Here is a 23,475-nt window from a genome sequence, read left to right as displayed (position 1 = left end):
ATAAAAACAGGGAAGGAGACAAAACAGAAGAGACCCATAAATATGGAGAATAAACTGAGGGTTACTGGAGGGGTTGTGGGAGGAGGGGATGGGATAAATGGATAAGAGGCACTAAGGAATCTACTCCTGAAATCATTGTTGCACTATATGCTAACTAATTTGGATGTAAATTTAAAAAAATAATAAAATAATAAAATTTAAAAAAATAAAAGAGAGACATAAGTACTACTCCTGAGTTGGTGATACAAACTGGAAACAGGGAAAAAGGGAGACATGGCAGCACATGATGGTTTGGGAAAGGAAATCACACCTTTGTGACAATTTATTTCCTTTCCTTTTTTTTTTTTTTTTTTAAAGTAGGCTCTATGCCCAACGTGGGGCTCAAACTCATGAACCCAAGACCAAGAGCCAGATGCTCCACTGACTGAGCCAGCCAGGCTTCCCAATTTATTTCCTTTTCTTAAACAAGCAAAGACTTTAAATGTGCAGTTCACAGAAAGAAAAAAAAAGATGACAATAAAGACAGGAAAAATGTCCTATCCAATTTTTAAAATGCAAAACAAAAATGGGCACCTTGGTGGCTTGGTCAGTTAAGCAACTGACTCTTGATTTCAGCTTAGGTCATGATCTCACAGCTCATGGGATTGAGCCCCGTGTCAGGCTCTGCGCTAACAATATGAGGCCTACTCAGGATTCTCTTTCTCTCTTTCTCTGCCCCTCCCCTGCTCATACTGTCTCTGTCTCTTTCTCTCTCTCACTCTCAAAATAAATTTTAAGAAAACATTTTTTAAAAAAGAAAGATACATATCATTTTTCAGATCTCATATTGCCAAATGTTTAAAAGTTGGATAAAATCAGTGTAGGTGAGGATGCAGAGAAGGATACATTTTCATTTAGTCTTGACAGGAATAAAAAAATTTTGGCAGTATTTCTCAATTTTATTTTATTTTATTTTATTTTTTTAATTTTTTTTTAACGTTTATTTATTTTTGAGACAGAGAGAGACAGAGCATGAACAGGGGAGGAGCAGAGAGAGAGGGAGACACAGAATCTGAAACAGGCTCCAGGCTCTGAGCTGTCAGCACAGAGCCCGACGCGGGGCTCGAACTCACGGACCGTGAGATCATGACCTGAGCCGAAGTCGGACGCTTAACCGACCAAGCCACCCAGGCGCCCCAATTTTAAATGCTTATATATTTGTTTCAGCAATTCAACTTCTAGAAATTTACCCTGCAGTCAATGGATAACGTAAATGGATAAATGTAAGTGGATATTTATAGTTCTACTGTTTGTAATAAAAACTAAGTATCTTTCAATAGGGACTGGTTAAATTATGGTAAGTCTTATTTGGGAATATTTACAGAGGAAATAATATGTATAGGATTTACTTCAAAATATTCACATGTTGACTAGTAAAGAGGGAGTATAGATAAAATACAATTGACCATGAAGTCAGTAATTTTCATTTCAGAAATTCAATAATTTTCATGAAGTTGGTGATGGGTACATGGAGGCTCACTATACTCTCCTTATTTTTGTATATGTTCAAATTTGTCCATAATAAATCTTATTTTATTTATTTGAGAGAGAGCATGTGCACGAACGAGCATGGGAGGGGCAGAGAGAGAAGGTGAGAGAGAATCCCAAGCAGGTGCTGTGCTGTCAGTGGAGAGCCCCATGTGGGGCCTGATCCTACAAACCATGAGATCATGACCTAGCCAAGATCAAGAGTCAGTCGCTTAGCCAACTGAGCCACCCAGGTACCCCAAAATTTTCCATAATAAAAATATACAAACCAGGGCACCTGGGTGGCTCAGTTGGCTAGGCATATGGTTCTTGGTTTCAGCTTGGGTCATGATCTCATGGTTGGTGGGTTCAAACCCTGCATTGGGCTCTGTGCTGGCACCTCGGAGCCTGCTTGGGATCCTCTCTCTCTCCCTCTTTCTGCCCCTCCCCTGCTCACTTGCACATGCTCTCTTTTTCTTTCTCAAAATAAATAAATAAACTTTAAAAAATATATACATAAACCTATGAAACAACCTCACCGAAGATACTGAATAAAGGTACTGACGTAAAAAACTTTGGAAATTACTGGAGTCCGTAAAACTAAAAGCCCACGGAACTGCACATTAGCATCGTACCCTTGCTAATGAAGCTGTTTCCCTCAGGTGTACAGGTTAACAATTCTGAAACCATTACACATGTTTACTGGACCTGAACAATTAGGTAAATGAATGACGGATAGTAGAAGGTTTCTCACTTTTGGAATGGGAAATTACAGATAAGCAGGAAGAAAAGGATAAAATGTTCCATTCGGTAATGAATTAGAGTTAGAATATTAACTTGTGTTTAACTTAATAAAAATACAGATGGTTACACCTACAAATATTTTTATGTATGCATATACACATACATTTACTTACTTTGTCAGCTAAGAGTGCTTAGAATCAGTGACACCCCAGTTGTAAAAACCACACCTGAAGCCAAGAATCTTAGTTTTTAATACCACTCTCCAATAAAACAAACCAAGGTTCTGTGAAGAAATGGCTAATTCCAGGACTGGGACAGGAAATATACAAGATGAGCCTGAGCATCTTATAATGTCAGAAGGTAAGGAAATGCTAAAAACAAAACAAGAATCCTAAAGTGACAGAAGTATATTAAAGGGACACAGGAGACAAACCAAATGAACTACCAAAAGCCAAATCTGATTTTAGCCTAAAGTACAAAATAAATATCTATGAGTCCACACTGATATAAGGAAATGATTAAATAAACAAATGGAGAACAAATCTCCCTTGCATAAGAATTCCAAATAATTTATATAAATATTCCAACTGCAAGCATGGGGACCATAAATCCTACTCCTTAAGTGTATGGAGATCTCCCTCCAAAAAGTACAGCATGAAAGAAGGGAAGACAGTACCTTTAGTGGAGAAACCTGACAACCTCAGCCAGGTGATTAAGGTCATTATCAACAATGATACATCATGTCAATAATGTATACCCTTGAAATGATGTGATGAGAATATCACTGTATCTCTGGGATCCTCCACCCGTGAAAATTAATAAAGGGACACCTCAATAAGTGCACTCTGGATGCTAGAAGAGTAGGCTGTAAGGGAGAGTTGCACCACTCAATGTCAATTACAGTAAGAATTGTCCATTACAGACCCAACAAGAGAATCATCATAAGGAAAAAATCCTTAATTATAGTTCCCAACAGAGAAAGATGTACATTGTATCTCCTACAAAAAATCTACTAACTCTGCAATTCAGCCAATGGAAAATCCTCCTAAACTCTAGTTTTCCAATGGACTTTCATTCCAAACAACCTCTCACAACTTCCTCTTTCTCCATAAAATAATGTTCCTCTCCTTTGTTTGTGGGATTTGCCTATGGCTTTACCATAGCTTGCATGGCCTGAATTGCAATTCTCTGTTATTCCAAAATAAATCCATTTTTGCTGGTAAAATAAACTCTTTCATTTTTAAGGTTAACACACTTAAAAACCCATAACCTCAATCTAATTATAAGAACAGCATCAGGCAAATTCCAACAGAGAAGCACCCTAATACTCCTCAAAACTGTCAAGGTCAAGGGGGACCTTGGTAACTCAGTCAGTTAAGTGTCCACTTCTTGATTTTGGCTCAGGTCATGATCTCACAGTTTCTGGGATGAGCCCCACATCGGGCTCAATGCTGACAGTGCAGAGCCTGCTTGGGATTCTTTCTCCCTCTCTTTCTGTCCCTCCCTGACGTGTATGCAATCACACTCTCAAAATAAACATTAAAAAAAAAATGTTATGGTCATCAAAAATAAGGAAAGTGTGAGAAGCTGTGACAGCCAAAAAGAGCCTAAGGAGACATGACTGGTAAATGTAATGTGGTATCCTGGATGGGCCCCTGGGACAAAGAAAAGACATTAGATAAAAGGTGAGGAAATTTTAAATGGTTAGTAATAATGTATCAATATTGTTTCGTTAACTGTAATAAATCTACTCTAAGCTGTTAATAATAATGAATACTGGATGAAGAAGTATATGGAACCCTCTACCATCATTTCAATTTTCTGTAAATCTAAAACTGTTCTAAAAACAGAACCTGTTTTAAAGTTTATGAAAAAGGATAGGAAGTTATTAAAAATCAGTAGTATATTTTTTAAAAATCTCATGCAAATGAAAAATTACATAACAGAAAAAAAATAAATCTCACGCAAATAATTTCTACTGTATATACTACTCCAAAAAGGATATATCCCAGTGAAATACTATCTCATGGGAACTAGTCCAGATAAAGATTATAAAGATATTAAGAATATGTTTTTGGGGGGTGCCTGGGTGGCATCTGACTTCAGCTCAGGTCATGATCTCGCAGTTCATGAGTTCAAGCCCCGTGTCAGGCTCTGTGCTGTCAGCTCAGAGCCTGGAGCCTGCTTCAGATTCTGTGTCTCCCTCTCTCTCTGCCCCTCCTCTGCTTGCGCTCTGTCTCTGTCTCTCAAAAATAAATAAATTTTTAAAAAGGGAATATGTTTTTTGGCTTTCTGGAGGTAATGACCTTCCCATGAGAACATGCCCTTCATGAAGTACATCTTCCACCAGTCCCCAGAAGAGGAGAAGAGGAAACACAAGAAGTGCCTACTGCAGAGCCTCAACTCCCGCTTCATGGATGTGAGGTGCCCACAGTGCTACAACATTACCACCATCTTTAGCCATGCACCAACAGTAGTTTGTGTGTTGGCTGCTCCACTGTCTTCTGCCAGCCTACAGGAGGAAAAGCAAGGCTTACAGAAGGATGCTCCTTCAGACAGAAGCAGCACAAAAAGCACCCTGAATCAAGATGAGTGGGAAACTATCTCAAATAACACATTTTAGATTTTTAAAAAAGAATATTTTGGGGGATCCTGGGTGGCTCAGTCGGTTAACCGGCCGACTTCAGCTCAGGTCATGATCTCACGGTCCGTGAGTTCGAGCCCCGCGTCGGGCTCTGTGCTGACAGCTCAGAGCCTGGAGCCTGTTTCAGATTCTGTGTCTCCCTCTCTCTGACCCTCCCCCGTTCATGCTCTGTCTCTCTCTGTCTCAAAAATAAATAAACGTTAAAAAAAATTTTTTTTTTAAAAAGAATATTTTTTAATTATAAAACAGAGTCTGGTTTAGGAAATATTATTACATTTTTACTAAGTGCTCTATGCACAGACAGGACAAATTAGAGGACATTAGAATTTATTCCCCCTTATGATTAGAAGGAAACAAAGATTCTCTGATGTTCAGCATGATTATACTTACATTATATGATAATGTAGTCCCCACAAATAATGTAAATGAAAATTTGGTATATTTTAAATGCAATAAAAAAGGTTGCTCTTTAAAGACCGTTGATGAATTATTTTAATGTTTATTTATTTTTGAGAGAAAAACAGAGAGAGAGAAAGCATGCACCTGAGAAAGCAGGGAGGGGCAGAGACAGAGCGGGGAAAGAGGATCTGAAAGCGGGCTCTGTGCTGACAGCAGACAATCCAATGCAGGGCTTGAACTCACAAACCACGAGATCATGACCTCAGCCGAAGTCTGATGCTTAACCAACTGAGCCACCCAGGTGCCCTGATGAATTATTTTAAAAAGCAAAATCTCCTTTTTATTTCTTTTGTAAATTTGATATCCACATAAAAAAGGTATATAAATATTTAAAGAAGAGCAAATGATGATGAATAGAATAAGAAGGAATGAAGTAAGGCTATTCATTTCATTTGATCTTTAACAATTCTATACTGAACTTCTCATCTCCTCATAAGCTATATCTTAAATACTTCAGCTCATTACTTACTGAGCCTACTTACTACTGTAAGCCAGATATAGTGCTAATATTAGAGAGGCAACGATGACTAAAATCAGGGGAACTTCAAAGTGTTCACTGTCTAAATAAGGGAAAAAGAAAAACTGTAACAGTGAACATGTCCCTTGGAAAGTCTGTAAAGGCTTTCTAGAGGAAGTTATTAATAGTAGAATTGGGTTTTAACACTATTGTATAATAAAGAATTTGGCTGGTCTTTGTGCCTGGTTCCTGGGAGGTAAGCCTCTAAACCTTTGGGGCCACCTGGGTGGCTCAGTCCATTAAGCATCTGACTCTTAGTTTCGGCTCAGGTCATGATCTGGTGATTTGGTGAGTTCAAGCCACAGAGCCCCACATTGGGCTTCTGCACTGGCAGTGCAGAGCCTGCTTGGGATTCTCTACCTCTCTCTGCCCCTTCCCCATTCGCACACTCTCTGTCTCTCTCAACTAAAATAAAACTTAAAAAATAACATCTATTTATTTTTGAGAGACAGAGCGTGAGCAGGGAAGAGAGAGAGACACACACAGAATCTGAAGCAGGCTCCAGGCTCTGAACTGTCAGCACAGAGCCCAAGATGGGGCTCGAAACCATGGACCACGAGATCGTGACCTGAGCCAAAACCAAGAGTCAGATGCTTAACCAACTGAGCCACCCAGATGCCCCCCTAATTCTTATTTTAAAATGTTAGAAGTGACTCAATTTTTTCTTCTAACAAAAAATATTTTTATTGTAAAAAAAAAATGGAATATACAAATAAGGAAAAATTAAGAAGTAAATACCCTAGAATATTCCTTCCCAAAGATTATGTTAACTAGATTCACATCATGGTATAATGCCATATAATCTCTCTGACCTTTTAAATCTTTTTAAGTTTTGGGGCACCTGGGTGGCTCAGTTGGTTAAGCATCTGACTTCAGCTCAGGTCATGATCTCATGGTTCATGAGTTCAATCCCCACATCAGGCTCTGTGCTGACAGCTCAGAGCCTGGAGCCCACTTCAGATTCTGTATCTCCCTCTCTCTCTGCCCGCCCCCCCCCCCCCTAAACATTAAAGAAAAATTTCTTTAATTTTTTAAAGTTTATTTATTTTTGAGACAGATTTTACTTTTTTATTTTTTAATTTTCAAGTTAGTTAGCATACAGTGTAGTCTTGGCTTCAGACTAGAACCCAGTGATTCATCATTTACATATAACACCCAGTGAGATTTTACTGTTTTTAAGTAATGTCTACACCCAACGTGGGGCTTGAATTCACAACCCTGAGAGCAAGAGTCACATGTTCTACCAACTGAGCCAGCCAGGCACCCCCATATAGGTAAATTTTTTTTTATTCATGCATTCATTCATTTACTCATTCACTTATTTTTTTTTTTATTTGTTTATTTATTTACTTTTGAGAGACAGAGAGAGAACAAATAGGGGAGGGGCAGGGAGAGAGAATCCCAAGCTGGCTACGCACTGCCAGGGTAGAGTCTGATTCACAGCTGAAACCTAGGAACCATGAGATCATGACCTAAGCTGAAATCAAGAGTTGATGTTTGGGGTGCCTGGGTGGCTTAGTCAGTTGAGCGTCCCACTTCAGCTCTTGGTCATGATTTCACGGTTCCCGAGTTTGAGCCCTGCGTTAGGCTCTGTGCTGACAGATTAGAGCCTGGAGCCTGTTTCAAATTCTGTGGCTCCCTCTCTGTCTCTGCCCCTCCCCCACTCATGTTCTGTCTATCTCCTTCTCTCTCTCTCAAAAATAAACATTAAAAAAAGAGCTGACGTTTAACCAATTGAGCCACCCAGGCACCCTTTTAATTATTTAAGATTTTATTTCTACTTTTTATTATATTTATTACTTAAAAATAAATCATCTCTATACCCAACATGGGGCTTGACCCAAGATCAAGAGTTACATGCTGCATGCTCTCCTGACTGAGCCAGCCAGGTGCCCCTATATGTAAAATTTTTCAAACACACAGAGCACTACTATATATTAGTTGTGGATACATTTTATATGTATACAAAATTATAAAAAATGGAAATATGTGAATTAAACCCATTTACCTCTACTCCCTCCTAAATTAAGTCTTCACTATAAATAAGAGTAAAGTAATACAAAAGGTAAAAATCCACAAGGACAAAGAAACTGGGAACGTAAATGACTGAAGGAGTAGAATTTAAACAAAATATTAGAAGCTGGAAAGCAGATAAATGTGTGGTAATTGATTAACATACCAGTGTAAGAACCAGAGGGTAAATGTTGGCAAACAGAAGTATACATACTCCTACTACATAACCCAGGAAATGCTCAGGAATTGGATCTTTGCAGGAGGGAATGTGGGGTGGAACTTAAAAATGGAAAAGCAATTTAAAAATGTGTTTAAGAAGCAGTTAGATGCTTCAAATTCTGTCTTTCAACCCAATACAGCCAGGCAAATGCTCTGAAGACTTTAGGTTTACTTTCTGAAGTATAAACCAGAGAGGGTGTGATTGTGGGACATTAGACACAGCTAACCTGCGTGAGATGCCTTATTAAAACTAGGGAAATTTTTAATTTAATAAAAAGCTAAATCTTTAAAAACACTGAGAAGATTAAGTGAAGTCTATATACTAAATGGAGAGATGCCCAGCCCCCTTCTGCCTCTCAGCACCAAAGCACTGGTAGTCAGACTTCAAACTCCTCAGGCAGGAAACTGGAGGACTTCCATCTGGGAAAACTGACCAGCCCCGAAGAATGCCTATAAATACAAACATCTGATGGTACCTCAAAGCTGGGGGGGAGGGGGGGGTGGTGGCATGGGGAAGCTTAAAGGAAGTAGATAATCTAGGGAATACAAGAAAATTTAAAAACCTAGGGGCGCCTGGGTGGCTTGGTCGGTTAAGCGTCCGACTTCGGCTCAGGTCATGATCTCACGGTCCGTGAGTTCGAGCCCCACGTCGGGCTCTGTGCTGACAGCTCAGAGCCTGGAGCCTGCTTCTGATTCTGTGTCTCCCTCTCTCTCTGACCCTCCCCCATTCATGCTCTGTTTCTCTCTGTCTCAAAAATAAATAAACGTTAAAAAAAAAATTTTTTTAAAAGAAAATTTAAAAACCTAAAATGTATTTCTCAGAGAGTTATGATTTTGCATCTCTAAAACAAGAAATATAAAGTTCAATGAAAGATTTGAAAGACAAATTTAAGGAAATCTCCCAAAAAATAAAATACAAATACAGAGAAATAGAAAAGATAATAGAATAAAAATCAGAGAATCAATTCAGGCTTTCTAGAAAAAGAGAAAAATATCCAAGAAAAAGTACAAAAAATAGCCAGATTTTAAGATAAGTTAAAGCCCCTAGCACAATGAAGTTAAAAATCCACACTAAAGGCACTAAATTGTAAAACACTAGGAATAAAGAGAAAATTCTGTAAGTTTCTCGAGAGTAAGAAAAAAAAAGGTAACATACAAAGGAATGAAATCAGAATGGCATCAGGTTGCACAGCAATGTAAATGTACTTAATGCCACAGAACTATACACTTAAAAATTATTAAAATGAGGGGTGCCTGGGTGGCTCAGTCAGTTAAGTATCTGACTTCGGCTCAGGTCATGATCTCACGGCTTGTGGGTTCCAGCCCTGAGTCTCAGAACCTGGAGCCTGTTCATATTCTGTGTCTCCCTCTTGCTCTGCCCCTCCCCCTCTCACACTCTGTCTCTCTTTCAAAAAAAAAAAAAAAAATTTTTTTAAACATGGTTAAAATGATAAGCTTTATGCTATGTATATTTAGCAACAACAACAACAAAAAGGTGGTTTTTTTTTTTTAGGTTTATTTATTTTTGAGAGAGAAAGCATGAGGGGGAGAGGGGCAGACAGAGAGGGAGACAGAGAATCCCAATCAGGCTCTGCACTGTCAGCACAGAGCTGGACGTGGGGTCTGAACATATGAACCGTGAGATCATGACCTGAGCCAAAGCCAAACCTTTAACCAACTGAGCCATACAGGCACCCCCCAAAAAGGTTTTCTTTAAAAAGAATGATGGAACACTTCAGTGGTCAGATCCCAATTCCTTGATAAGAATTAGGGCATATAAAAACACTACATTTTGGGGGGCACCTGGGTGGCTCAGTCGGTTGGTTAAGCATCTGACTTCAGCTCAGGTCATGATCTCACTGCTCACGGGTTTGAGTGTCGTGTCAGGCTCTGTGCTGACAGCTCAGAGCTTTGGATTCTGTGTCTCCCTCTCTGTCTCTCCCCTCCCCCACTCACTCTTTCTCTCTCAAAAATAGATATCAAAAAAAATTTTTTAACACATTTTCTATTCTGAAGTAAATGTATTATGTGTTGCAAATGCCCAATCTGTTTTACTAGAAATCATACACTTTTATTTATTTGCTAATAAACTACCATTTATATAAAAATAAAATAAAAAGAATATTAGACTGTTCACAGGCAACAAAGGAATAGCAATACCTTTAAAATAATGAGAAAATGGGGGAGCCTGGATGGCTCAGTCAGTTAAGCGTCCAACTTCGGCTCAGGTCATGATCTCGCATTTCGTGATTTTTAGCCCCCTGTCGGGCTCTGGACTGACAGCTCAGAAGCTGGAGCCTGCTTTGGATTCTGTGTCTCCTTCTGTCTGCCCCTCTCCTGCTCACACTCTCTCTCTCTCTCAAAAATAAATAAACATTAAAAAAAATTTTAATAATACAATAAAATAATGAGAAAATAATTTCCAACAGAAAATTCTATTCCCAAATAGAGTATTATTTAATACTGAGGGTAAAATAAAAATATTCTCATATATGCAAGTTTTCAAACAATTTAATTCCTGTGAATGTTAACTCTCAGAAAGCTTCTAGAGGATGTGTTACACCAAAATGAGGGAGTAAACCAAGAAAGAAAATGACATGTAACTCAGGAAACAGAATTCCCAGGATGACTGTGAAAGGAAATCTCAGGGTGAGAATTGTAAAGCAGGCCTACCTAACAACTAACCCATGCTGGAGTGGAATATAGAATATACAGAATATACAAAGTAGGCCTCTAAGAGTTAAAAAAAAAATTGATAAATTATCTATTGGATTTTAATCAATGGGGCAGAGTTTTATGGTCCTGGCTGACAATCTGGGAATGATATAGTAATCTGAATTTTAAAAACTGAGCAATTAAAACAAGACAATTATTATGCCTATGGAAAGTCAAAAGTTGTATAAGATGATTATAATCATTGTACATTATATAGCTCAAGTTCAATATTTGTGTAAGATAAAAAATAATTACTTAACCCCCCCCAAATTACATAACCATATTGAGAATATAAGGGAAAAGACATATATGCATTTAAAACAATCAAAAGCTCATCTTCTATAGCACTTCACTTCATATATATTAAATATTTTTAAAAATTTTTTTAATGTTTTTATTGATTTTTGAGACAGAGAAAGACAGAGCATGAGCAGGGGAGGAGCAGAGAGAGAGGGAGACACAGAATCTGAAGTAGGATCCAGGCTCTGCGCTGTCAGCACAGAGCCCGATGTGGGGCTCGAACTCACAGACTGTGAGATCATGACCTAAGCTGAAGTCGGACACTTAACCAACTGAGCCACCCAGGCGCCCTATTAAATATTTTTTAAAAGCAAGTGATATAACTTTACTATTAGAAATATTTAAGACAGGGGTGCCTGAGTGGCTCATTTGGTTAAGCTCAGGTCTTGATCTCAGGGTCATGAGTTGAAGCACCGCATTGGGCTCCATGCTGTGTGTGGAGCCTACTTAAAAATATATAGATATATGTTAAGACATAAAAGTATAGTTTCCTCTAGGGGTGGGATAACTGCTTTATTTCCTTCTAAGCATATAATACTATCTGAACTTTTGAAACTATGCACATGTATTACCTTGATAAAAATAAGATAGAGTTCCTTGTAGGGAGGAGAAGGAAAGGAGCTTTGGCTTTATCTGAAATGTTTTATTTCTTTTTTTTTTTTTTTTTTTTTTTTTTTTTTTTTTAACGTTTATTTATTTGTGAGACAGAGAGAGACAGAGCATGAACAGGGGAGGGTCAGAGAGGGAGACACAGAATCGGAAATAGGCTCCAGGCTCTGAGCTGTCAGCACAGAGCCCGACGTAGGGCTCGAACTCACGGACTGTGAGATCATGACCTGAGTCGAAGTCAGACGCTTAACCAACTGAGCCACCCAGGCGCCCCTGAAATGTTTTATTTCTAAGAGAGAGGGTTAATAGTGGTTAATTCTGAGTGGTAAGATTATGGGTGTTTTATTATTTTTTGCAGTTTTAAAACTTATCAACACTTCCATCCCCAAGTCCCAACAGTTTCCTATACCATTTATGGTTCTGTCTGCCTTCCTTGGAATACTTTTTGTCAGTGTCTACTTAAATAAATATACAAATAGCAGAAAAATATATTAGAACCAATACTTTTGTGTCCTGGATAAGCTTCTGGTAAAACAGTTGGAGGTGTTTTTAGCAGTGACATTGCATAGTCAGTTCCTGTTATATTATTGATTAACCAAAATTCCCAGATATCTTCCATATTAACTACTACAATCAGCTCTTCCTTATCCTGTTCTTGTGCATTTGAGGTTTTGAATTTAAACATAGGGATTATCTCTGTTAAATTTAACTTCAGTTTGGGCCCATGATTTCATCCTATAGATATAATTTTTAAGGTTTTATTCATCATCTGTCATATTAACCGTAGCTTTGCAATACTTACATATCTGATTAACATGTTTGTTTTTTGTTTGTTTTAATTTTTACTCTATCCAAGGCCCAAAGATAATCCACCAGAGACTTTCCTGGTGAAGCCAAGAATCTAAATGGGTACAGTTATTCAATCTTCTACACATTTAATTAATCAACCAAACCATATTTTACCACATATCAGTATCGAATATATCATGAAAAACTGTGAAACTGTGTGTCAAATGCTTAAGTGACTGAGGTACCCAGGCACTCCCCTTTTTTTTAAATAATTTTATTTGAGGGGCACCTGAGTGGCTTAGTCAGTTAAGCGTCCGACTTCAGCTCAGGTCATGATTTCATAGTTCATGAGTTCAAGCCCTGCATCAGGCTCAGAGCCTGGAGCTTGCCTTGGATTCTATGTCTCCTTTTCTCTCTCTGCCCCTCCCCAGCTCGTGCTCTGTCTCTCTCTCTCAAAAATAAATAAACATTGAAAAAAAAATTTAATAAAAATAAAGTTTATTTTATTTTTGAGAGATCTTTTTGTTTAATACCCCATATCATCTGTTTAATCATTTATAATTGAATTTTTCCAGGATTTCACATCCATTTTACAGCTTTCCAACTACCTTCCTCTTTTTGGATATCAGAACATAGGTCTCTCTTTGGTTTTTATGATTTCTTAAAATTAATAACAGTGGCTCTGACATCATCAGTCAATTTCAGCACTCTGAAATTCGATTGAGCCAGAAGATTTAAATTCATTTTAAAATGTTCACTCTTGGGGCACCTGGGTGGCCCAGTCTGTTAAGTGCAGTACTTCTTGATTTCAGCTCAGGTCATGATCTCACAGTTCGTGAGTTTGAGCCCCACATGGGGCTCCGTACTAGCCTGTTTGGGATTTTCTCTCTCCCTCCCTCTCTCTGCCCCTCCCCCTGCTCTCTCTCTTTCTCTCTCAAAATAATTTTTTTAATTAAAAAAATAAATAAAATATTCACTCTCAATATCCTGGGCTTCAGTTTCTAGTTGACAACTTGCTTCATATTTTCTAGTTTGAAAACTATCATCCTCATTACCTATATTAATCTATATAGAACTTATTTTTTGAAAGAACTTTACAATATCTCAAAATCCTATAAATAGGTTAGATAGAAATTAATATGCTATTCTCCTGTTTTATGCATAAGGAAACTGAAGCACAGAGAAATTATTTGCCCAAGGTCAAAGAGCTACTACAATGAACCAAAACCTCCTATCACAGTACAGGGCTCTTTTCATTAAGGCTATGTGGATTTCTAATAAACTACTTAAGATTCACATAAAATTTCTTGCTTAAAAATTGATTTTTTGATTAGGGTTTGACAGAGAAGGGGTGGTGCAAAAGAAGTGGATGCAGCTATGAAAAGGGCAACATGCTGGATACTGTGCTGATTGTATCAATGTCAATATCCTGGTTGTGATTATTGCACTATAATTTTGCGAGATGTTGCCATTCCAGGAAACTGGCTAAAGAGTATATCAGATCTCTCAATTCCACATGACCTAGAATTATCTCAAAATTAAAATTTTAATAAAAAGTAATAAAAAATGGATCTTTCTTTTTAAAACCAATTTCATTTTAAAGAGACTTAAAGTGAATAGTTTTGATAAATTAAAACAGAATAGAATCATGCATAGGTCTCTGAAAGCCAGCACAACAGATTTCAAAAGTAGGATAAATTCCATCAACTAAAGCTTAAAAAAATCTGTAAAGATTCCTGGAAATTAAAAAGGGAGCCCCCAGAAGTCTTAAGTCCCAGAGCAACAAAATCAAACAAGACAGATAAAAAACAAATTATTAAGTCACTTCAAAAAGAATCCTTAAAGTTAGCACCACCAAATCTTTCGGCAACCCACCACACACTTTACTGCAATCCTCAACTTAGAGAAAGACTGAGTGTCCATGTGTGTCACCTTCAACCTGATATTCACAGCCACATGTTTCAGAAGACTCCCAAATCACTTCTATTTTTTTGCTACTCACAAAGTGCCTGAAGCTTCAACCATTTCCTGCTTCTGGCAGCTGCAGGACTTGCAATTAGGAAAACATTCACTCAGCGTCTAGAGCAGGTCTGGTTAGAAGGATGAGCTCATCCCTTGATGCGCACCTGATCCTCAGGAAGCCGCTCCTCCTCCAGCAAACAGGTCTTTGTATGTTTAAAGTGACACCCACAACCTGTGCAACCACTGGGCCAGAGTCAGAACAAGTCCTTCCTTATACACGCCTGGTGCCATGGAAGCATTTCCTGCTCTAGCCACTTCACACGGCCACAAAGTTCAGGCAGCAGTGGCAGCAGCAGCTACTACTTGCTGTTCCTATTATGGCCTCACCAGAGAAGTATTTCATTTTCAGCTACAGTGGAGGTCAGGTCCTTCACTGTTACCCTGTGAGTATTGAGCTGTTTGTTTCAACAGGTCCTTGCCCAGAATCAGACCTTAACAGAATTACCTGGGGGTTGGTTGGTTGGTTGGTTGGTTGGTTTTTCAGAATTTACAACTCATTTTCCAGAACCAGGAGGAATTGTAATGCTTCTACACCTCTCTTATTGTTTGTCCTGTCTACAAGTTTCAATTAACCAAAGCAGCTAAATGCACTATATGCAATTAGAGTTAAATGCTGGAAGTCTGCTAGTTTCACTACTTTTAAGAAAACATTTACTCTGCCATAGCTGTCTATTTATTGATAAAGTGCATAACAATCCTAACCCAAAAGATATGTAGACATCATTTCAAAATAATATGTTGGTACTAAATGTCTTTAGTCAGAAGTGCCTGGGTACCATACAGTCACTCAACAAATTATTTCTGTGCACTTTTATGTACAACTATCTCTAATGGGCGCTGAACTGGGCTTTCAACTTAAAAAAAAAAAATCTAAAAAATATCCTTTCCCATCTTAGCCTTCCACAGGACTTCTACAGTATTTTTACTTCTTCCATGATAAGCTTCTAATACTAATAGGCTGACCAAGGGGTTTAAACTACTTAGAGAAATATCAAATTAATTAGTGGTTACCTTTGAGAGATGGCAAGGGACTTGCAATCAAGAAGGGGAAAGCCAACGGGCTTAAAATAATTTAGCAATGTTTAATTTGCTGGATGGTGGATACAACGATACTTATTGTATTATTCTTCTAAAATATCTTAAATAGGGGCAGCTGGGTGACTCAGTCAGTTAAGTGTCAGACTCTTGATTTCAGCTCAGGTCATGATCTCACAGGTCATGGGTTCAAGCCCCATGTCAGGCTCTGGAGCCTGCTTGGGATTCTTTCTCCCTCTCTCTCTCTGAACCTCCCCACTGCTATAAATGAATGAATGAATGAATGAATGAATGAATGAATGAATGAATATTTTAAAATAATAAAGAAATAAAAATAAATATATTAAATAAAATTTTAAAACAAAAAGAGGACTTCTATTCATCAAATGACACAATGAACAAAGTGAAAAGGCAAACCACAAATGGGAGAAAGTATTTGCAAATAATTCATCTGATAAGGCATTAATATCCAGAATTAACAAAGAACTCCTACAACTTTACAAAAACGGATTTAAAAGTGAACAAAGGACAGGAACAGAATTTCTCCAAGAAGATATACAAAAGGTCAATAAGCCCTTGAAAAGATGCTCAATGTCAGGGGTCATTAAGGAAATGCAAATCAAAACCACAATGAGATTCTATCTCACACCCATTAGGATGGCAACTATCAAAATACAGAAAGAAAAACAATGATGGTGTGGAGAAATTGGAACTCTTGTGCCCTGCTGGTGGGAATATAAAATGGTGCAATCACTATACAAAATGGTATGGCAATTCCTCAAAAAAATTAAAAACAGAATTATATGATCCAGCAATTCCATTTCTGGATATATATCCAAAAGAACTGAAAACAGAGTCTCAAAGAGATCATTATACACCCATGTTCATAGCAGCATTATTCATAATAGCCAAAAGATGGAAACAACCCAAGAGAATGGATAAGCAAAATGTAGTATATGCACATACAATGTAATTTATTTACCTTTAAAAAGGAAGGAAACTCTGACACATAGATGAACCTTGAGGACATTATGCTAAGTGAAATAAGGCATGCACAAAAGGACAAATACTTCATGATTCCATTTATAGGAGGTAGCTAGAATAGTAAAATTCAGAGACAGAAAGTAGAATGGTGATTGCCAAGGACTGAAGGGAGGGAGAAGTGGGGGGATGGGGAGTTGTTTAATAGGTACAGAGTTTTAATTTTGCAAGATGAAGAGTTCTAGAAATTGGTTGCACAAAAATGAATGTATTTAAAAATAACAAATTGTATAATTAAAAATGGTTAAGGTGGTAGGGGCGCCTGGGTGGTTCAAGTGGATTAAGCATTCAACTCTTGATTGCAGCTCAGGTCATGATTCCAGGGTCGGAGGATCAAGCAAGCCTTTATAGGGATTGGGATTCTGCTTGGGATTCTCTCTCCTGATCACTCTGCCCCTCCCCCACTTGTGCTTGCTCTTTCTCAAAATAAATAAACATTGAAAAAAAAAAAGATCTTATCCTGAACAATATAAAGTACTGAGTGAGAAAAAATCTAAATACAAATTCAAACAGTCTGCTGCTTTTCTCCTCTTTGAAAAATTGATTCAAGCTTTTTTAGTGATATTTGTTGAAAAAACTAATGTGCCATAGGCAATAGACAAATTAATTACTCTGGTTTTATATAACTGAAAAACCTAATATATTTGGGGCACTAATATATTCCTAGAGATGGAAGTAGAAAGTAAATATCACTAAGTTTGCTGAAAAAAAGAACACATGGCCTAAAGAACACAGTCTCCAAACACTAAGGATGGTAGCTTAGAAATAAAATAGTTATTATTTGTCATATTCTAGATGTAGTTTGAAATCTGCATTAAATTGTATTAGCTCCATTCCTGGGGCTTATTTACAATGGATGGAGAGAAGAAAACTATAGTTAAAAAACTAAGATATAATTCTTCATAGGAAGAAATGTGCTTTATGGGGTTGTTATCAGGATTGAATGGGTTATAGCATGTAAAGTGTTGAGCATAGTGGTTGGCACATGGTATTGCTCAACCAAAGTTATTCAAACTTTCTCTATTTTCTCATGTCCCTATTTTTTCCCCTTAAACCAACATAATCAAAATTAGTTTGACTGTCTTTAACGCAAACATGAACAATATCTGTAATAACTTTTTACAGTTCACAAAGTATTTTTATAATCAGTATCATTAAATACGTAAAACAGTTCAAGGAAGAAAGAAATGAAAATCTGAGTGCCTACAACATGATAGGTACTGTGCTAAGAATGGACATCTATTATCTCAATTTGTTCAGGTAGGTTATTGTTATCCTAATTTCACAGATAAGGAAACTGAAATTTAGAAAAATTTAGCAATTTGCCTCAAATTCCTAGAGTAGTATTAAATAGAAGGGCTGAGATTTGAAATCTTTCTGGCTCCAAAGCTCATACTCCTACCAACTAAAAAGATCTTAAGCCCAAAAAAATAAATAAATAAATAAATAAAATAAAATAAATAAATAAATAAAAAGATCTTAAGCCCAATGAGAGGTAATTTATTCTTCTCTCGTTCAATTATTCATTCATTTATTCATTATTCACTCATTATTCCTTTCTTCAATAAAAACAATTCAGTGGTGCCACGCACACTGTACTAAGCTCGGGATATAAAGATGAATAAAACAGCCTATGCCCTCATAGCCTAGAGGGTGTATGTGTCTGAGGACAGGGAAGGATAAATGAAAACAAATCAACCACAATACAAATGACTAAAGATCAATTACAGTAGTATAAGCTGAATGCAATTGAAACATGGAGGGTAAATGCCAGCTTTGGGAATGTGGAAAAGCAATGCAAAAGAAATACCATTTCAATTGAAATTTTTAAAATATGTAGCTACAACCTGATACAACATCTACACAAAAACCTTACAGCTAAGTGGGGCACCTGGGTGGCTCAGTCAGTTGAGTGTCCAACTCTTGATTTCAGCTCAGGTCATGATCGTAGTGTCCTTGGATCAAGCCCCATTGTTGGGTTCTGCACTGAGCATGAAGCCTGTTTGGGATTATCCCTCTCTCTCCTTCTGCCCCTCTCCCCTGCCTGTGCTCTCTCTCTCTCTAAAATAAAACAAAATTTAAAAAAAAAAAAACCCACCTTATAGCTAACATCACACTTAAAAGTGAAATACTAAATACTTTACCCCTAAGATTGGGAACTAATAAGTAAGGGTGTTTGCTCTCATTACACTTATTTAACACCATATTGGAAATTCTAGGCACTACAATAAGGCAAGAGAAATAAAATACATACAGATTGGAAAGGGAGAAATAAAACTATCTCTATTTGCAAATGACATGACTGTCTATGTGAAAAATCCCAAGGAATCTACAAAAAAAATCCTAAAAGTAATAACAAGGTTGCAGGATATAAGATCAACACACAAAACTCAATCACATTTCTATATATTAACAATAAACACCCAGAAACCAAAATTAAAAACACACTACCAGGGTGCCTGGGTGGCTAAGTCGGTTAAGCATCCAACTTCAGCTCAGGTCATGATCTCATGGTTTGTTAATTCAAGCCCCGCATCCAGCTCTGTGCTGACAGCTCAGAGCCTGGAGCCTGCTTAGGATTCTGTGTCTCCTTCTGTCTCTGCCCCTCCCCCACTTGTGCTCTGTCTCTGTCTCTCAGAAATAAATAAATGTAAAAAAAACAAAAACAAAAACAAAAAAAAACCTCACTACCATTTATAATCATGCCAAAGAAAACTAAATACCTAAGTGTACATTTATCAAAACATGTACAGAGTCTATATGCCGAAAATTATAAAATGCTGATGAAAACTATCAAAGAAGACCTAAAACAGAGAGGATTGTTTATGGATTGGAAAACTCAATATCATAAAAATGTCAATTCTCCCCCAACTAATCTGTAAGTTTTTTTTTTTTTTCCAACGTTTTTTATTTATTTTTGGGACAGAGAGAGACAGAGCATGAACGGGGGAGGGGCAGAGAGAGAGGGAGACACAGAATCGGAAACAGGCTCCAGGCTCCGAGCCATCAGCCCAGAGCCTGACGCAGGGCTCGAACTCACAGACCGCGAGATCGTGACCTGGCTGAAGTCAGACGCTTAACCGACTGCGCCACCCAGGCGCCCCTTAAATTTTTTTTTTTCAACGTTTTTTATTTATTTTTGGGACAGTATAAGTTTAATGCAGTTCCTATCAAACTCCCAGCAAAGCTTTTTGTAGACATAGACAAGCTTATTCTAAACTTTACATGAAAAGGTGCAGACTCTAGAACTGCTAAAATAATCTTGACAAAGAGTAAGTAGAAGGAATTACTCTACCCAAATATTAAGGCTTACTACATAGCTACAATAATAAAAGCAGTATGATATTGGCATAAGGATAAACACATACATTAATGGAACATATAGAAAACCCAAATCAGATCTACATAAATATTCTTAACCGATTTTTGACAAAACTGCACAAAGCAATGTAATGGAGAAAGGAAACCCTTTTCAACAGTGCTAGAGCAACTGGGTATCCACAGGCAAAGAAATGGACTCAACCTAAACTTCACACATTATATTAAAAAAAATTTTTTTTATTGTTTTTTAAAGTAGGCTCCATGCCCAGTGTGGGGCTTGAACCCATGACTCTGAGATCAAGAGTCACATCAAGAGTCTACCAACTGTGCCAGCCAGGTGCCCCTTTTCTTTTCTTTTTTTTTCTTTTTTTTACCTTGTATAAAAATTAAGCCAAATGATCATGGACTTAAATATAAAATACAAAACTATTAAAACTTTTAAGAAAAAAGTACAAAAAAATCTTTGTTATCTAGAGTTAGGCCAAGTTCTTAGGCTTGACACCAAAAGCACGAGTCACAAGGAAAAAAACTGATAAATTAGATCTCACCAAAATTAAAAACTTTTGTTCTATAAAAGCCTAGGAGAAAGGATGAAAAAACAAGCTACAAACTAGAAGAAAACATTTGCAAACCACGTATTCAACAAACGACTAGTATCTAAGCTATACAAAGGTCTTTCAGAACTCAACAGTAAAATATCAAACAAGCCAGTTAGAAAATGGGCACAAGATACGAAGAGACATTTCGACAAAAAGGATATACAAATAGCAAATAAGCACATGAGAAGATGTTCAATATTATAAGCCATTAGGGAAATGCAAATCAAAACCACAATGCAGTATTATGGCACATTTCTCAGAATGGCTAATATAAAAAGTAGTGACAACACCAAATGCTGGTGAGGGTGCATAGAAAATGGATTACTGATACATCGCTGATGGGAATGTAAAATTTTCTTTAGTGCTAGTCTGGAAAACAGTTTGACGGGTTCTTTAAAAACTACATATGCAACTACCATACAATCCAGCAATTATATTCTTGAACATTCCTGAGAAATGAAAATGTATATTCATATAAAATTTGTACACAAACGTTCATAGCAGCTTTATTTGTTTTTGTTGTTGATGATGTTGTTTTCATAGCAGCTTTATTTGTAATAGCCCAAAACTAGAATCAGCCCAGATGTCCTTCAACAGGTGAAAGTTTAAACAAATGATGGTATAAATATCCATATCATGGAATAGTACTCAGCAATAAAAAGGAACAAACTACTGATACATGCAACAACTTGAGTGAATCTCCAGGAAATCATGCTTAGTGAAAAAAAGGAAAAAAAGAAAAAGAAAATCCCAAAAGGTTACACATCGTATGATTCCATTTACATAACATTTTTGAAGTAAGAGAATTTTAGAAAGGAAGAACAGATTAGTGGTTGCCAGGGATGGGGTGGGGTTGCCTATAGAGCAACACTAGAGATCCTTGTGGTTTTGAAACTGTTGAGTATGTTGACTACAGTAATGGATACATGAACCTGCACATCTAAAAAAATTACACAGAATACACACACAAACACACACACACACACACACACACACACACACACACACAATGAGTAAAACTGTAAAACTACAGAAATCTGAATTAGATCAGTGGTGCTTATCAATATCAATACCCTGGTTGCAACTTTATACTGTACTTCTGCTAAATTTATGTTCCTATTTGGGGAAACTGAGAAAAATATACAGAGATCTCTCTGTATTATTTCTTGCAACTGCAAGTGAATCTACAATTATCTCAATAAAAAATCAATTAAACAATATGTGGGTGGGGCACTTGGTTGGTTCAGTCAGTAGAGCATGTGGCTCTTGATCTCGGGGTTACGAATTCGAGCCCTAGTTGGGTGTAAAGATTATAAATAAAATAAAGTAAAATAAAATAAAATAAAATGTGAGTATAAGTAACTTACCTAGGATCATACAGAAAGTGAGCTGACATTCAAACCTAGTCTTGGGGTGCCTGGGTGGCTCAGTTGGTTAAGCATATGACATGTGATTTGGGCTCAGGTCATGATCTCAGGGTGGTGAAATCAGCTCAGAGCTGCACATGGAGGCTGTTTACGATTCTTTCTCCCTCTTCCTCTGCCCTTCCCCTGCTTGCACGAGCTCACTTGGGTGAGCTCGCGCTCTCTCTCTCTCTCTCTCTCTCTCTCTCAAAAAACAACAAACAATAAAAACCTAGTTTTGACACTTAGCTTTATATCTTCACTCAGGAAAATAGTAACAAATAACTTTAGGTAAATTACTCCCCCCCAAAAAAAAAAATAAACAAAAAAGCAATTACTGGGGCACCTTGATGGCTCAGCTGAGTGTCCAACTCTTGATTTTGGCTCAGGTCATGAACTCATGGTTGTGAGATCAAGCCTCAGGTCAGTACAACCTGCTTGGGATTCTCTCTCCTCCTCCCCCACTCATGCATGCTCGCTCACTCTCAAAATAAATAAACTTAAAAAAAAAAGAGCAATTACTATTGCTTAAAATATTCTTACTTTATGTAAGAAAGGAACTGTATTATTATATGGCTTAGCTGTGAACAATATTTATAAAGCCATAATGTAAACAATGAATATTGACGTATTAGTTTTCTATTCTGTGGTAAAAACAACACAAACATTTTATCTTAGACTTCTGTAGATTAAGTCTCATATACTTTCACTGGACTAAAATCACAGTGGTGCTAAGGCTGGGCTCCCTTCTAGAGGTTCTAGGGGAGAATCTTTTTCCTTGTCTTTTCTAGCTTCTAAAGGATGCCTGCATGCCTCTGCTCACGGTTTTCTTTCCTCCATCTGCAAACCAGCAAGAGAGACTGAGTCCTTCTCATATAGCACCTATTCTGTCTTTCTCATCCACTTTTAACAATCCTATTAATTACACTGACCCCAACTCGATAATCCAGGGTAACCTCCCTACTTTAAAACCAGCTGATTAGCAACCTTAATTCCAAATACAACCTTAACTCTCTTTTGCCATGTAAGGGAACATACTTACAGGTCCTGATGATTAGGATGAGACATTTGTGGTGGGTGTGGGGGTATTAGTTTGCTTACCACAACTGATTTAACCAAAAACTATATTATACCTGCATTGTGAGAAAAAGTGTATGTGTATACATGCAGAGCAGGAGAAGGTGTAATAGAAAATAGCAGTTTAGCAATTTAAGCATATCATTCAGAAATATATATGAAGGTAAAAAATGAAAAAAAAAAAAAGGCCAACATTTAAAGCACTAAAAAACAAGAATCAGGGGTAGGTAAGGAACAAGAATCAGGGGGTAGGCTGGGGTGGCTGGGTTGGTTAAGTGTCTGACCCTTGATTTTGGCTCAGGTCATGATCTCACAGTTCTTGAGTTTGAGCCCCATGTTGGGCTCTATGCTAACAGTGTGGAGCCTGCTTGAGATTCTCTCCCCCCATCTCTCTCTCTCTGCCCCTCCCCCACCTCCATTCCCTCTCAAAATAAATAAATAAATAAGCAAACAAACAAAATG

At 37.4% G+C, this 23,475-nt stretch overlaps 1 protein-coding gene and 1 pseudogene across 5 annotated transcripts in view; one reads left to right on the top strand and one right to left on the bottom strand.

Annotated features, from left to right (window-relative positions):
• USP54 (ubiquitin specific peptidase 54) overlaps positions 1–23,475 on the bottom strand; it is a 133,473-nt gene that overhangs the window by 94,555 nt on the left and 15,443 nt on the right. The window lies entirely within an intron of this gene.
• LOC132684655 (small ribosomal subunit protein eS27 pseudogene) lies at positions 4,478–4,842 on the top strand (annotated as a pseudogene).

The sequence above is a fragment of the Panthera onca genome, chromosome D2 (genome assembly GCF_046562875.1).
Source record: "Panthera onca isolate mPanOnc1 chromosome D2, mPanOnc1 haplotype 2, whole genome shotgun sequence".
In the NCBI taxonomy this organism is placed as follows: domain Eukaryota; kingdom Metazoa; phylum Chordata; class Mammalia; order Carnivora; family Felidae; genus Panthera; species Panthera onca.
The sequence above is the reverse complement of the archived record's forward strand: the minus strand, read 5'-3'. Positions and strand labels throughout refer to the sequence as shown.